Source organism: Gigantopelta aegis, chromosome 6, assembly GCF_016097555.1.
Source record: "Gigantopelta aegis isolate Gae_Host chromosome 6, Gae_host_genome, whole genome shotgun sequence".
Taxonomy (NCBI): domain Eukaryota; kingdom Metazoa; phylum Mollusca; class Gastropoda; order Neomphalida; family Peltospiridae; genus Gigantopelta; species Gigantopelta aegis.
Window position 1 is genome coordinate 83,991,367 of NC_054704.1, and position 14,522 is coordinate 84,005,888.

The following is a 14,522-nucleotide window of genomic DNA, read 5'->3' on the forward strand; positions in this document are numbered from 1 at the left end:
ATTAGTAGATAGAAAGGAGTTCTAGGAAAGTTTGCGTCTGGCCAGTCAGCGGAGCAGAAACGTATCCTGGTTGATCACATGGAACCGGGCGCCTATCCGAGTCCTACGAGAAACAAAAGGTTACATCACCCATCAGACGCTGTCAACCTTTAATATATAAAAACCGAAAGGGGGCACAAGGCAAGGGAAAACTGCCAGGGCTCTCCAGACGGCATGGGTGCAGCTTACCGCCCCATCTGATTACATATTTTTTTTATTAAATCAATGATTAAAAATATAGTTAAAATAATAATAATACAAATTAAAAATACAGAGCACGCTTGTAAACATATATACAAATATTTTTTAAACCAAAAACACCAAATATAAATTTACATATATAATATATTGTGTAGCCGGTGAGGGGGGTTACATTACTGCCAGGTAAGGCACCCCCCAATAATCCAACCCGAAGCTGACACATACACCATTCATACCTCATACATCCACAAATAAAAGAAAGATCAAGTAAAATATGGTGAACCACCATTATGTATATAATTTTATTAAAATGTTTAAAAACCGGTACAGTTAAAAAGTCGCGATTCAACCTATATTAACCTATATTAGCCCGCCAGGCGCGAGAAAAGACGAGTTTATATAATAAAAAATAAATATAAAAAGTTTATTTATATTAAGTGTCCATATTAAAATAAAATAATAATTTAAAAAACAAAAATCAATATTTATATATAATTTACCACCCAAAAAGATATATATTGGAGCTGCCTACCATCAGGAGGATAGTACACAAGTAAGGAGGCAGTCCCAATACATTTATTCAATACTAACCAATTTAAATAATCAATTTCTCAATTTAACCATCTAAGGGACCATATGTTGGGACCACCTACCATCACGAGGATAGTACACAAGTGAGGAGGCAGCCCCAACACGCATTAACCCCGCGTGGAAGGTTCCTTGATTACACAATTAATCCAAGACACTATAACCAACAAACCTTATAAATATTAATAATTCACACTAATTATATCTTAAGATACCCATTAATTAGTAACTAAATAGTGGGGGTTGAGATTACAGTCTCCCGCGGGCAACCACACGAGAGTATATAATTTATTAGCAATATAACAGTGTAAGATAATTAATATAACAAAAATTTATTATATATCTATTTTAGTTTCAAACACAAAGGCAATCAGGAGTCTGTCTATAGTTTTTTATGTTCAGTCGGCGGATTTAATAAGTTATTGCCGCTGAACATTAAATTATTTTTCCTAAAGAAATTGACCAGTTTCTCTCTTTTTGAAATATGTCTGGTGCATTCCAGTAGAAAATGCTTAGCATTCTCCAATCTGTTACACACCAGGCAATTAGGGGTGGGAGATTTTTTAATTTTAAATTTATTTCCATTTAGGCCATAACATACTCCCATTCTTAATCTCGAAATAATTTTAGTGGCCTTAATGTTAAAAGAAACTGGACCAGGTCCTGCTGCCTTTGGTTTGATCTGTGCATGCCACGCCCTGGTATGGTGATCCCATTCGGATTGCCATAATTCTCCAAGGCGTGGTTCTAGTATTGAATTTATCTCACTGTAATTATAGGCGAGCCTGATTCCTATATTACCATCACGAAGGCTATTCTTGGCGTTAATGTCAGCCAACTCGTTTCCTGGGATACCGACATCAGCCGGCACCCATTCAAGTCTCACTCTGGTTCCACCGGTGATAATATTGTTATAGCATTTAAAAATGTTGTTAATTATTTCGGGTCTTACACCCCCACAGCCCATTATAGCCTGTAGTGAACTCAGACTATCAGTGAAAATGACATATCCACTAGGGCCATTATTTTTAATATTATCATTTTGTATCCACATCAACCCATATAGTATGGCTATTAATTCACAAGTATATACCGATACATTATCAGTAAGCCTGACCCTAATGGCTATCGGTTTATTTATTTTGTTAATATTTTGAATAACAAACGCCATACCAGTTTTCCCAGTGGTGGGGTCCTTCGACCCATCAGTGTACACATGCACACTGTCTGGATAGAATTTATCCACCACTGCTTGAAATATATATATTTTTTTAAATTGGGTTGTCATATTTTAAAATTTCACTTCTGATGTGGAAATTAACCACCGGGGGTTCGAACCGCCAAGGGACATCTAACCTGTCGTCGGCGTCACTAATGGTCAGTCCAAACACACCAAAATCAGTGGTAAATTTATTAAGATAAGAAATAATGGATATGTCCTTATCCCTGACAGTCTTGACCTTTTGAGGTGCTAGTTTATTTATAGGAGAGTCAGGCACCAGGTTTTTAACTTTATTTATATATCTAAAACCCAGCCTGATTCTCCTCAGAGTTAAAGGCAACACTCCAAGCTCCACCATAATGCTATCATATGGAGTACAGATAGCTCCCCCAATAGTTATCTTGAGGGCCCTACCATATACTCCATCCAGATTTTTAAAATGTGTAGGTGAGGCACACCCAAAAGCCAACCCGCCATATTGAAGTCTGGAAACAATGAAGGCCTCAAAGACCAGGCGCAGAGTTTTTCTGTCAGCGCCCCATGACGTACCAGACAATATCCTCAACAGATTTAAATAAAAAATACAATTGCTGGTAATCTCAGTAATGTCCCCTGTGTGTGCTGTAACCTCACCGTGGTGCAGGGGTGTAACATTCTCTTTGAGAATGGCCAATACAGCACAAAATTGAAGTTTTGAGTAAAATTCAGTATCTGTAAAATTCTGTGATATTTGTATTTGTATTTTTGCACAGTTCTTTACACTGTTTTTGTTTAAACCTTGAATTTTTATGTTGATGTTGATCATCACTTTATTTATTTGCATTACCATAGTTTGACACCCAATAGCCGATGTATTTTTCGTGCTGGGGTGTCGTTAAACATTCATTCATTCATTCATTCATTCAAATTACGTTCCCTATACCATTGAAGATTTCTATTGTTAACTGACGCTGATTCTATTTTGATAGCCAAGTATTTTTCCAGCATCCCGCATGCCACTTTAGTGGCACCCTCAATATCATCTACAGAGTATTTTTGTTGAGGGGTATTTTTGATCGCTCCGTCCAAAAGCAAGCCAGAAATTACCCTAAGAAAATCGAGCGCAGTGATTTGTTTATTGGAATTAGTGATAGGTTTAGAACCCCCTTGGTTTTTGTTTAAAAATTCCTGAGTTGGGGGTTATGGGGGGGGGGGGGGGCTGAGTAACTGAGGGGTTGAAGTGGGCAGAGGTAGGGGGGTCGATGGAACTCTGGCACCCCTATCCAGAGGATTAGTCTTGGTGGTCCTCTGTGCAAGCATTTTAAGTGCGTTAATATGGTCCGGGCACTCCCTGTCGTGAGTGCAGTGGCAACCCCGACAATTAGCACAGGGGACTACCCTCGTACACGGGTTGTTGGGGTACCTCTTGGGATGACTATCCCCACACCGGAAGCAAATGGGGTGCTCTCTGGTTGATCTACATTTCCACACCGTATGCCCACACCTCTGGCACTTAGCACACTTAACTGGTTTGTCTTGATAGTTGTGCATTTTATGGCCAGTACCATTTACCATGATTATGTCCACTTCCGTCGGGCGGGACAAGAGGATATCCAGATATCCATTGTTCCAAACTGTGATATTGGCTATTTGAAGGTCACAGTTGGCATGTCTGACCATGTTAAGGATATGAACCCCTCTTTGACCTGCTATATTTGTTTTGGCGATACGCCGTAAACAAAGATTAGTGGAGACTGATTCCCACTGCCTATCAGCTGATCGCCCTCTATTGACTACCTGGTAGGTGGGGCTGTGAGGCAGAAGTGCTAGGAACCGCTTGCATATTAGCAGTACTCCCCCCCCCCCCTCTCTAACAGGTACAACTTCTTTGTAAAAGGGGGCGGTCCCCTCCTGTATCCGCCCTCGGTTAGTGGGTAAGGGGGGAGGGGGGGATGATCCACTTCCATCTCCACATCTGGGCCAAAAAGTGGGAGACTTCGGTTTCCTTTAGTGGAGGGGAGTTTCACTTTATTTTTTATCTTGGGGCGTTTTGTTTTTGGCACCAAATCGGTTTCAGTCTTGAGAAAATCGTTTTTTTGCTGCGCACTCTACCTTTACCTGTGCGCGTCCCTACCACGGACATGCCGGGTACCCCATTTATTTATCAAATTCGTCCCTATTTACAATCAACCAGGTTCTCATTGAATGTTGAAATAAAGATGTACATACATATATTTGTACTTGTATTATAATAAATACAGTTTATTTAGTGCGTGCTTGTGTTTTTGTTTGCTTTACTATAATTAGTGTGTATTGCTTTAAAGGGACACACCCTAGTTACGGCTATTTGTTAACCATTACGGCGTTGTTTTTCGCTATTAAACCCCATTTTTCACAAATAAAATTGCACTTTACTTACATTTGATTATTTAGAATACACATTTCCATTCACCTGAAGTGCTTTTTGGTAATCCTGATGTTTGTAAAACCACGAAATGCATTTTTTGCATTTTTTCACAAGACGTTCTGTCGAGAAAAAACCGTTAAGCAAGCGAGGTCCAATCTATTTTTAATGTCACAGACGTTGGTATATCACGTGACCGTTATCATTTTGGTTCGGTTTGTTTTCTCGTGCACGGTTCGCGCAATCAACATCCGATTTGTTGTTGTTCATTTGTGAGATTTTTCTTCACAGTTCGTGAACATTTTCAGTAACAATAAAGTTCAGACAAGTAAGTGTCTCAATACAAAACATTACAAACCCTTAAAACCAATAATTTTGCTAAGTCTTACGATATCTGGAGAGGGGATACAACCAGGACAGAACAGTTGGAACATGTCCAGGAGAGGTGAAACGAACGCACCCCAAGTCTGTGAAATTTGTCGTGACGTAGGCATTGTTGTGCTTCGACCGACATCTACCGGTGACATCAGAATACTAACTTTCAAAATTATTTCAAGCAATTGGGACATGGGGATTCCCATGGTATTTATCGATATAAAACCTGCTTTTTCACTCCATTTGATAAAAACGTGATCTAAGTGTGTTACAGGTTTGTAGATTAACCAAATTATAATTTATTTTCGCTGGATGGAACTAGGGTGTGCGGCTTTAAAGGGACATACCCTAGTTTCAACTCGTGAAAATTAACACTAAGTTTAGTTAATCTACAAACCTGTAACACATTTGGATACAGTTAAAATTGAGTGAAACATGAGTCTGTGATTTTGAAATGGTGAAATACTCTCTAAAAATAGACTAAAACTCGACTCCATAACTGTTACTTCTCAGACGCACGTGCGTTTTTAAAAATATGAGAAATGCATTTTGTGATATTAAAAACACCAGGGTGACCAAAAACACTTCGAATGTACGAAAATTGATAATCTAAACAATATAATCTAAGTTAAGTATGATTTAAGTTATCAAAAACAGCTATAATAGTAAAAAATATGCGTTAGTGTTTAAAAACTAGGGTATGTCCCTTTAATAATTATTTGCAAGACATTAATCTGGTTTGCGGACCTGGCCCCCAAAGCTACAAGCCGGGGAGTCCAGGTCTATGTTCTCTACGTTTTGTGCATTTGCCATTCTTTATCATAGCTTATATGTAATGTCGAAAGCGTCATTGCACGAGGCGATGACCCCTTCGAAACACCAGTGTTTCAGGAATTGTTCTTATCTGTTGGGCCGTTCTAAGGCGGCAAAGTATTCAGTTTCAACCCGTGAATAAGCCGGCAAATGGTGTAGTCGAGTTTTGCTTTGCTCCCATTTCAGTATTAAATTGTTTACTTTTTCATAATTAATTATTGGCTAATTATAGCCAATCAAGCCCGAGGCTGCAGGAAGAAAGAATTAGTGTGTGTGTGTAAGTCTTGTTAGGTTTTTTGCGTTCTGTAGCTACCGGGCTACACATTAAATTTTTTGTTGACACGTGTTACGCGGAGTCTGGTATTTGCCAGGTATTCTGGCGCCGAATTCGCACGTGGTCTTATTATAACTAACTTTAAATTATTGATTTTTTCTTGTAACCTTTAAACATGTCGCGTCAAGCGGACCGTGCCTTAGCAGACTTAGACAGTAGTCTAAGTGTCTAAGTTCTTTAACCAGTGAGATAGCTAACCGGTCGCACGTTTCGGTGTATGACCGGTCTGATCTTATAAATTCCGTGGGGGGGGGGGGGGGGGGGGGGGGCATGAGTTGGGATCATGGAGCGGATCTACTTCTACTCCGTCAAAGCGACCGAGACGCGATACTCCACTCCCCGATGGTGGCCTCTCCATAAATATAGATAAATACATAGGAGGCCCCCCCCCCCCCCCCCCCCCCCCCCGGGGGATGAGTCGGGGTTTTTTGACGGCGAGGGCGACTTGGCCAGAGAACTAAGCTATTCTCGGCCGGAAGCTCAACCTGTTGGGACCCCCAAAGGTAAGACTTCTAAAATGAGTATGGATTTTGATGTTAGCGGTTCTAATGTAGATTGTTCCGTTCCAACCAGCAACCGATTCTCGGTTCTCTGGGGGGGGGGGGGGGGGGGGGGTCCCTGATTCTCCAGGTCCAAGCCGGCCAAAATTAGTAGTTAAGAAAACCAAAATTGACCCCCCAGAAATTTTAGGCTTGAGACGTGTTTTTTTCGGTGACTTGGACCCCACCCCCTACGGCCTTCAGTTTTTACAGTATACTGTTACGGCCCTTCAAAAAACTTCTAAATCTTCCACTTTTAAAAATGCTGTATTTTTCTATTCTCGGCTTCCAAATGGTCAAACTTACATGCACGCCCACTGTGACGTAGCATTTTCTGCTTTGGGGTCAGTCCTTCAGATAAGGCCCTTCCCAGGGAGCCCGGATGAAGTTGCGGTTGTTTTTAAAAGGTGTAAAACGGAACCAACTGGGGGCGACAACACTGACATCTGTGGTACACTGTCGTCCGACAGTTATATTGACACATTTGGACCCGGCCCTAGCCAGGACTTGGCTTTGGCTGACCAAATTCATGGTGAAATTAACAAGGTAATCAGCCCCCGGCTCAAGGCCAATGTCGTTAAAAGCATTGAGACAGGAATCGAGCTGGAGGCTGAAACAGCCAATAAAAACACACCAAGCGGTATTGCGCACGATTGCGTCCGCGCTATCAGCAAAAAAGTTGATTTCAATTCCTCCCATTTTTAAATTCTTAATCTCGCTTCGGCTGTTTCTACATTATTTTATGTTGTATATTAATAATTAACCTTGTTACCTGCCGTTTCGGAGGTTTTCCATTGACCACTCCTACGTGAGGTTAGTACCTGTTGGGGCCCGCCATTAGCCGTACGTTGTGTACTATCCTTCTGCGGCGACGGTCGGGCCCTTTCCATGGTCGGTGCTCGGTCGCTTCTTATTTTAACAATTTTTCTCCGGTAATTTTAAATTATGTATATTATTATATTTTTTGTTTTAATGTGGTGTTGGTGTTGTGTGTATGAATGTGATAGGGTCAGCCTCGGTTTTGTATGGGGCAGGGGTTGTTATCTGGCAGTAACGATCCCACCCTTTGCCGGCTTGTCCTTATAGTTTTAAAATTTATTTTGGATTTATATGTTTGTGTTATTTTAAAAGATTTTTTTTAATTATGTTTACAGGCGTGCTCTTTTAATGCGTTTGTTATTTTTATTCTGTTTTTAAAATCTTTTGATTTAATAAAAAAAATAGGAATCTAATAGGGCGGGATGCTGCTCCTATGCCGACATTCTATGATTAGGTTTACCCCATCTTCATAAATCAAGGCTAATATTCGTTCCTCGTATTCAGCCTTGATACGTGTAGTCGAGATTACTGATATCCACTACTAGCGCCCTCTATTGGAAGAAAATTTGTAACACCAATTATGTCCCTTACACGATGACATCGCTGACCAATCACAGCAATCTTGACAATCTTGAAAGCAATATCAAAAATTAACCGCCGAAACCTTTTTTTTAACATATCGTGACGAACACGACACGTTTCCACGGACGCTGACGCTGCCATCTTTGTTTACAATAACAAGGGAATCTATAAGGAGCCTTGCGATTCGTTGCAATCAGATCTCATCGCATCCAATGAAATTTAAGCATTTTTTGGCACGATTTCTTGACAATATGTATCAAGGCTGAATACGAGGAACGAATATTAGCCTTGATTTATGAAGATGGGTTTACCCATACCTTCTCATAGTCGTTTGGTATTCTAAATTAAAGGGTGCCAGTGTCTTTTGAATGACGTAACGTTTATGTTCTTTTGGTCTACAGAGAGGCGCCTCGGATCTTCAACTCTTCGGAATACGTTTCACACCCACGACTTGCCGGACTCAATATACTAAATGGAATTGCTGCTACCAGTGCTGGTTAAAGTTATGTCCCTCTCCTAGGGACACCACCGCTGCTGGATAATGTTATGGAGGGTGCCGATATTGGAGGCCACAACGGCTGGACGGACTGGGGGGGGGGGGGGGGGGGGGGGGGGGGTGTCACCGGAAAATAGAGCTTAGGCGTAGGCGGTTTAGGCCGTAGGGAGAGTTAGGTTTGTCTGGGGGTTAGCCCACTCTCCCATTCTTTTCGCGTCTCCCTCCGACCCTCCCTTTCGGTCACGCTTTAGTTACCGATATGTTCGGTATCCCTCCCTTAATTGTAAATAAATAAAATTAAAGAATTTTTTTTTTTTATAAATTCCTGTGACCCTTCAAACCCTCAAACCTCCAATCCTCTCCAGATAGGGCTTAAGTGGTAAATATTAAATTAAATTATAGAGGCTCTGTACATTTTGAATAGCCCGTTCAAAATATGGTGTTAATTTTAAATATTATTATAAGTTTATTTTATTATTTTAAGTAAATTTTTGTTTTGGCATACACCAAATAAATTTTAATGTTTTGTTAAATTTGTCCCCATATTTATTTATTTTTTAGAGTAATTTTCCAAATTGTCCTGTTAAATTTCTGGCCCGGAGCAGATCCCTGGCTATCCAGGACTCGGCCCCGGGGCAGACGTGCTTGAAGCTCTAGTGGCATGTAAGCATGTAAAAAAATTTACCTGACCTGACCTGGTAGAAGTAATTAATGATGCCTTTAATAAGGAAAAATTAACCTTCACTATGCGTCGTGGTGTAATTGTTTTAATTTGGAAAGGCAACGAAAAACAACTTCTAAAAAATTGGCGACCGATTTCTTTATTAAATTGTGATTACAAAATTATTACAAAAGTTTTGGCGAGCAGAATTAGAGAATTTCTACCAAAAAGTATTCATCCAAATCAGAAATGTTCAGTAAAAGGCAGATCAATACATGACGGAGCTTCATTGATAAGAGACTTAATAGAATATGTTAATCGTAATGACTTACCAGGTTTAATACTTTCCCTAGATCAAACAAAAGCGTATGATAGAGTAGAGTGGGACTTTTTGTTTAAAGTGCTTAAAAAATTCAATTTTGGACCAACTTTCATTAAAATGATTAAAACACGTTATACAGATATTCAATCTGCTGTCAAAGTTAACGGGTATGTTTCAAACTATTTTCATCTCTCTCGGGGAATTAGGCAAGGCTGTCCAATAAGCACTGTATTATATATTTTAGTAGCAGAAACTTTGGCTGAAGCAGTGCGGGAAGATTAAAAAATTAATGGGATAACCTTACCAGATGGCTTCGTCAGCAAATGGGTGGGTTACTCTGATGACGGCAACGCGACTTTATCAGACTTAGACTCAGCTAAACAATTGTTTAAAGTGTTAAATATATACGAACGTGCGTCTGGAGCTAAAGTTAATCTTCAGAAAACCAACGGTTTCCTAATGGGGAAACTTAGGTATGAGAAGGACACTCCTCTTGATATAAGATGGAATAATGAAAAAATTAAAATACTAGGATTTTATTTTGGAAATATAGACGTTTCGGCAGATAACTGGATACCAAAAATTCAAAAAATTAAAACAAGCTTAAACATATGGAGCAATAGAAAATTAACATTGCATGGTAAAGTAGTTGCTGTAAATTCACTCGCCACCAGTGGCCTGTGGTATTTATCAAACGTTTTGGAACTTCCGGAAAAATATGCTAAACAAATTGATAAAATGATTTTTGACTTTATATGGAGCTACAGAAAACATTTTATATCAAAAGAGCAAATTCAACTACCCAAAGAGTTAGGTGGTTTGGGAGTTGTAAATATTCGGTTGAAAATTAAAGCACAAAGAATTAAATTTGTCAGTAGACTTTTGAGTTTAGAAGGTGAAGGTAATTGGAAATCTCTAGCAGACTATTTTCTAGGCCAGTATAAAAATTATACACGCTTTAAAATGTAAAATTGTAAACAATAATGCAAACTTCAAATCAATGCCGAATATTTACAAAGATATGTTATTAATTTGGGAAGACCTTGACATAACACGTGACACAGAAAGCTACCAACAAATTTTGTACGAACCGTTACATGACAACACAACGATAGGTAACAAACAATACAAAAATATACGTAGTGAAAGACTAAATTTAGTCAAAGACATATGGGACTTTGCTACGGACGACTTTATGGACTTTGCTGGTTGCTCGACCAGCGCGGCATTTTATCGCCAAATAAAAGACCTACAGGACAACTTCCCGCGACCTTTATTGTGGACATTGAAAAACGAAGATCCCTTTAATGGTGACTTAGACGCCATCTTTCGAATTAACGTAGGTGATATGAAAAAAGACGTGACAGAAACGACAACTAAAGACATATACACAGTACACAGTCTTGTTATCACGAACTTACAAAGATGCATCGTTTAAAACCAGGTGGGAAATAGCCTTTAATGAAACCATAAACTGGCAAAACATTTGGAAAACACTAAATTCAGGCTTTATTGAAAATCCCGATTTCGACTTAATTTATAAAATGATTAGAAACGTAATTGCAGTTAGGAAACACCTGTATGACTGGAAGATTGAGCCCACCCCGAAGTGCTTTGTGTGCGACAGAGTGGACTCAGTCTTGCATGCCTTTTTTTCACTGCAAAAAAACCAGACAATTTATTAAACAACTCGAACCTATATTTAAGAAACTTTTTGGCAAGAAATTTCGCTTGAATCCTTTTGCCATGATTTTTGGCATCAAACATAAACCTGGAGATTATGCATCGCAGTTAGGAATTTTTCTTTGGAGTAAAGCGATAAGGGTAATATGGACAACTAGAAAATTATTAGAGGGCAACAAGCCATGCAATGAAATGGCACTTTTCAAACATTTGGTTTATTCAAGGGTTGAAATAGAATATTTCGCCGCCTTAGAGCGGCCCAACAAAAAAGAAAAATTCTTGAAACACTGGTGTTTCAAAGGGGTCATTGCCTCTTGCAATGATGCCTTTGACATTACATATAAACTATGAGAAAAGAATGGCAAATTGCACCAAATGTAGAAAAATAGACCTGTACCCCCCGGCTTGTAGCTTTGGGGGCCAGGTCCGAAAACCAGGTTAAATTATTGTAAAAACACACCACTTAAGCAACACACACAAATTATAATAAAAGAAAAACATAAATACAAACATGCACTAATTAAAATGTATATTACTATGAAACAAGCACTAACACTCATATGTATATCTTTATTGATCACATTCAAGGAGAACCTGGTTAATTGTATATAGGGAGGAACTTTACGAAATAAATGGGGCACCCGGCATGTTCGGGATTTGCTTGAAATTGAAAAAAAAAAAAAAAACATTCTCGGCCTTTTGGCTAAGATCAAAGTGTAGTATCTGTTCTTATCAGCTTAATATCTGATACGTCCTCCATTGGGGGACATCGATATTAAACTGATTTTTGAAAGGGGGTGAGGTGCCCGGGGCTTGCTCCGCCCTCACCACGGGTTGACCCGGTATTGCAGTACTTCCGGGAATGGCCCACCACTATTTTAAGAAAACAAAAACAGTTGAAATATCCAGCCTTTGCGTTGAGAGCGCGGTATATGTGCTCTTACACACCCTACACACACACACACACACACACCCCCTTCCCTTCCCCCGAGCGTAGCTTGGCCAGACCCGCATATTAAAAAAACAAACAAAAAAAAAACCAACCCCTAAAACCAAATGAAAAAAAAATGAAAATACATGGCCTCGAAAATTTCATTCATTGACGGATTCGTTGCTAAAACGCGATGTTTCGAAGACATGACGTCGCAGCCACGTTGAAGAAGGTAAAGCAAAGCCAAGCCAAGCCAAGCAATTGGTTCATCTGAAAAGAGTAGTGCCACCGTGGTAGGGACGCGCACAGGTAGAGGTAGAGCGACGAATGAAACGACCGTTTGCCGTCGCACGGCGAAATGCGCTGCGCGCGGCGACCTGGAGGCCAAGAGTAAAATTTGCCCAACGAACGCACGCCGAGAGGAAACCTGTCACTCTTTGGGATATAGTAAAAAAGGGTCGAACCGGCAAAAGGCATCGCTTCTCGGCCTTTTGACTGCGATCCGCGTGTAGTATCTGTTCTTATTTGGATTATTTCGATGTGAGTACTGTTTTAATTATTGTTGCTATTGTGTATTTTTTGTGATGGAGGATGTTGAAGATTTTATTGATTCGGAGATTCGTGACACTTGTGTGTCGTTTTCACCATGGTCTGCATCCGGTGCGCTGAACTGTAACAACATTTTGCTGGCGGTTGGTGATGTTGTTCCCCTGGAGACGGTAACTGTGGTGCATCGTGCAACGGGGAGCTTGGCGTGGATTGTTGGCTTTCGTTGTTCGAGGAGAAAACGACATTTGTGGATAGGTGTGCGGGTAAAATTTTTGTCGGCAAGGTGAAAGTGGTGGTGTGTGATGTGGGCTTTCGTATCGTGCATGCGAGGGTCCATTGGCTACCTATTTGGCTGAAGAAAGCATTTCTTGTTGAATATTTCGCTCGGAGTGGTTATGGTGATGTGGTATCCTGTGTATTCGAGAAGGAAAATGGAGTTTTTAATGGTGTAAGGAATATTCGAATTAAATGTACCAGCGAACAGTTTCTGCAGATTCCTCACGTAGCTGAGATTTTTTAATTTGAATTTTTAATTGTGTTGCGAGGTCGTTCACCGGTCTGTTGGGAGTGTAATGAGCGGGGTCATGAGCGGCGGTCCTGCCCTCTTTTAAAGGGTGGGTCACGTGCGTGGTCGAAAGTGGTGAAGGATGGTAAAGTAGTAAAGGAAGGTGCAGTAGTGACGGATAGTGCAGTAGGAACTGATAGTGAAACAGTGGAAGATGGTGCAGTCTAGAAAGATGGTGCAGTCTAGAAAGATGGTGCAGTAGAGAAGAGTGGTCAGAGTACTGGAGAGAAAGAAGAAGAAGAAAAATGCAGTGCTGTGGTTGAGGATATGGAGGGGTCGGATGGGGAAGAGAGACTGCAGATAGATCTTTCGCCTTCTCCTCCTGTGTGTAGGGTGGTACCGCCAACTAGTGTCTGTGATGTTAGTGTGGTTCATCATGTGGAGCCTCCTGTGCAATCTGTGAGTGTATCGATGGAGAGTGAGATGTCTTGTGTGTCGCCCGAACCGGTTTCCCCTGTGGAGCCTCAGCAGTCGTTTGTACCTGTCGTGCAGAAGCGTGCAGTGAAAGCGTGTGATAAGTCGCGGTCTCCTGGTTACGAAGATGATGTTGATGTTTGTCTTGATGTAATGTACAGAGGTATTTGTTCGGATGCGCGTTTTTTTTTTAAAACTGACTGTGGTCGTTTTGTTAAACGTGATCTTGTTCAGCGATATGACATGAGTTCAGATGTTCAGAGAAACTGTTTTATAGAGACTAAATCGTTTAAAAAACTTTTATCACGGAAATAGAGGGGGGGGGGGGGTTCAGCAGTGGGGGTTGTGTAATTTATGGACTTTGTGTTCGGTTTTTCATTCTTCATGTTCATTGGTCATTGTGTATATCATTATCGTTCATGTTCATTTCATTCATAGTTTTAATTTTACACGGGCTGAGTTACAGCCTGTGGGTATTTGTGAGGCGTGGGGCTGCCTGAAGTCTCCGTTGTTGGTTTGGTGTTCCAGTTCGGAATAAATGGGGAGCCCCTTTTTTGGGGCGTTACCTCGAAATAAATAAAAAAGTATCTGTTCTTATCAGCTTAATATCTGATACGTCCTCCATTGGGGGACATCGATATTAAACTGATTTTTGAAAGGGGGTGAGGTGCCCGGGGCTTGCTCCGCCCTCACCACGGGTTGACCCGGTATTGCAGTACTTCCGGGAATGGCCCACCACTATTTTAAAAAACCAAAAACAGTTGAAATATCCAGCCTTTGCGTTGAGAGCGCGGTATATGTGCTCTTACACCCCCTACACACACACACACACACACCCCTTTCCCTTCCCCCGAGCCTAGCTTGGCCAGACCCGCACATTAAAAAAAAAAAAAAAACCAACCCCAAAAACCAAATGAAAAAAAATAAAATAAAATGGCCTCCAAAATTTCATTCATTGACGGATTCGTTGCTAAAACGCGATGTTTCGAAGACATGACGTCGCAGC

At 40.5% G+C, this 14,522-nt stretch overlaps 2 non-coding genes across 2 annotated transcripts; both read left to right on the top strand.

Moving 5' to 3' along the window:
• The first annotated feature begins 11,740 nt into the window (after positions 1-11,740).
• LOC121376619 lies at positions 11,741-11,933 on the top strand. Its single transcript, XR_005958507.1, has one exon. It is a non-coding gene; the product is annotated as a U2 spliceosomal RNA (small nuclear RNA).
• Positions 11,934-14,062: 2,129 nt separating this feature from the next.
• LOC121376625 lies at positions 14,063-14,257 on the top strand. Its single transcript, XR_005958512.1, has one exon. It is a non-coding gene; the product is annotated as a U2 spliceosomal RNA (small nuclear RNA).
• The last annotated feature ends 265 nt before the right edge of the window (positions 14,258-14,522 follow it).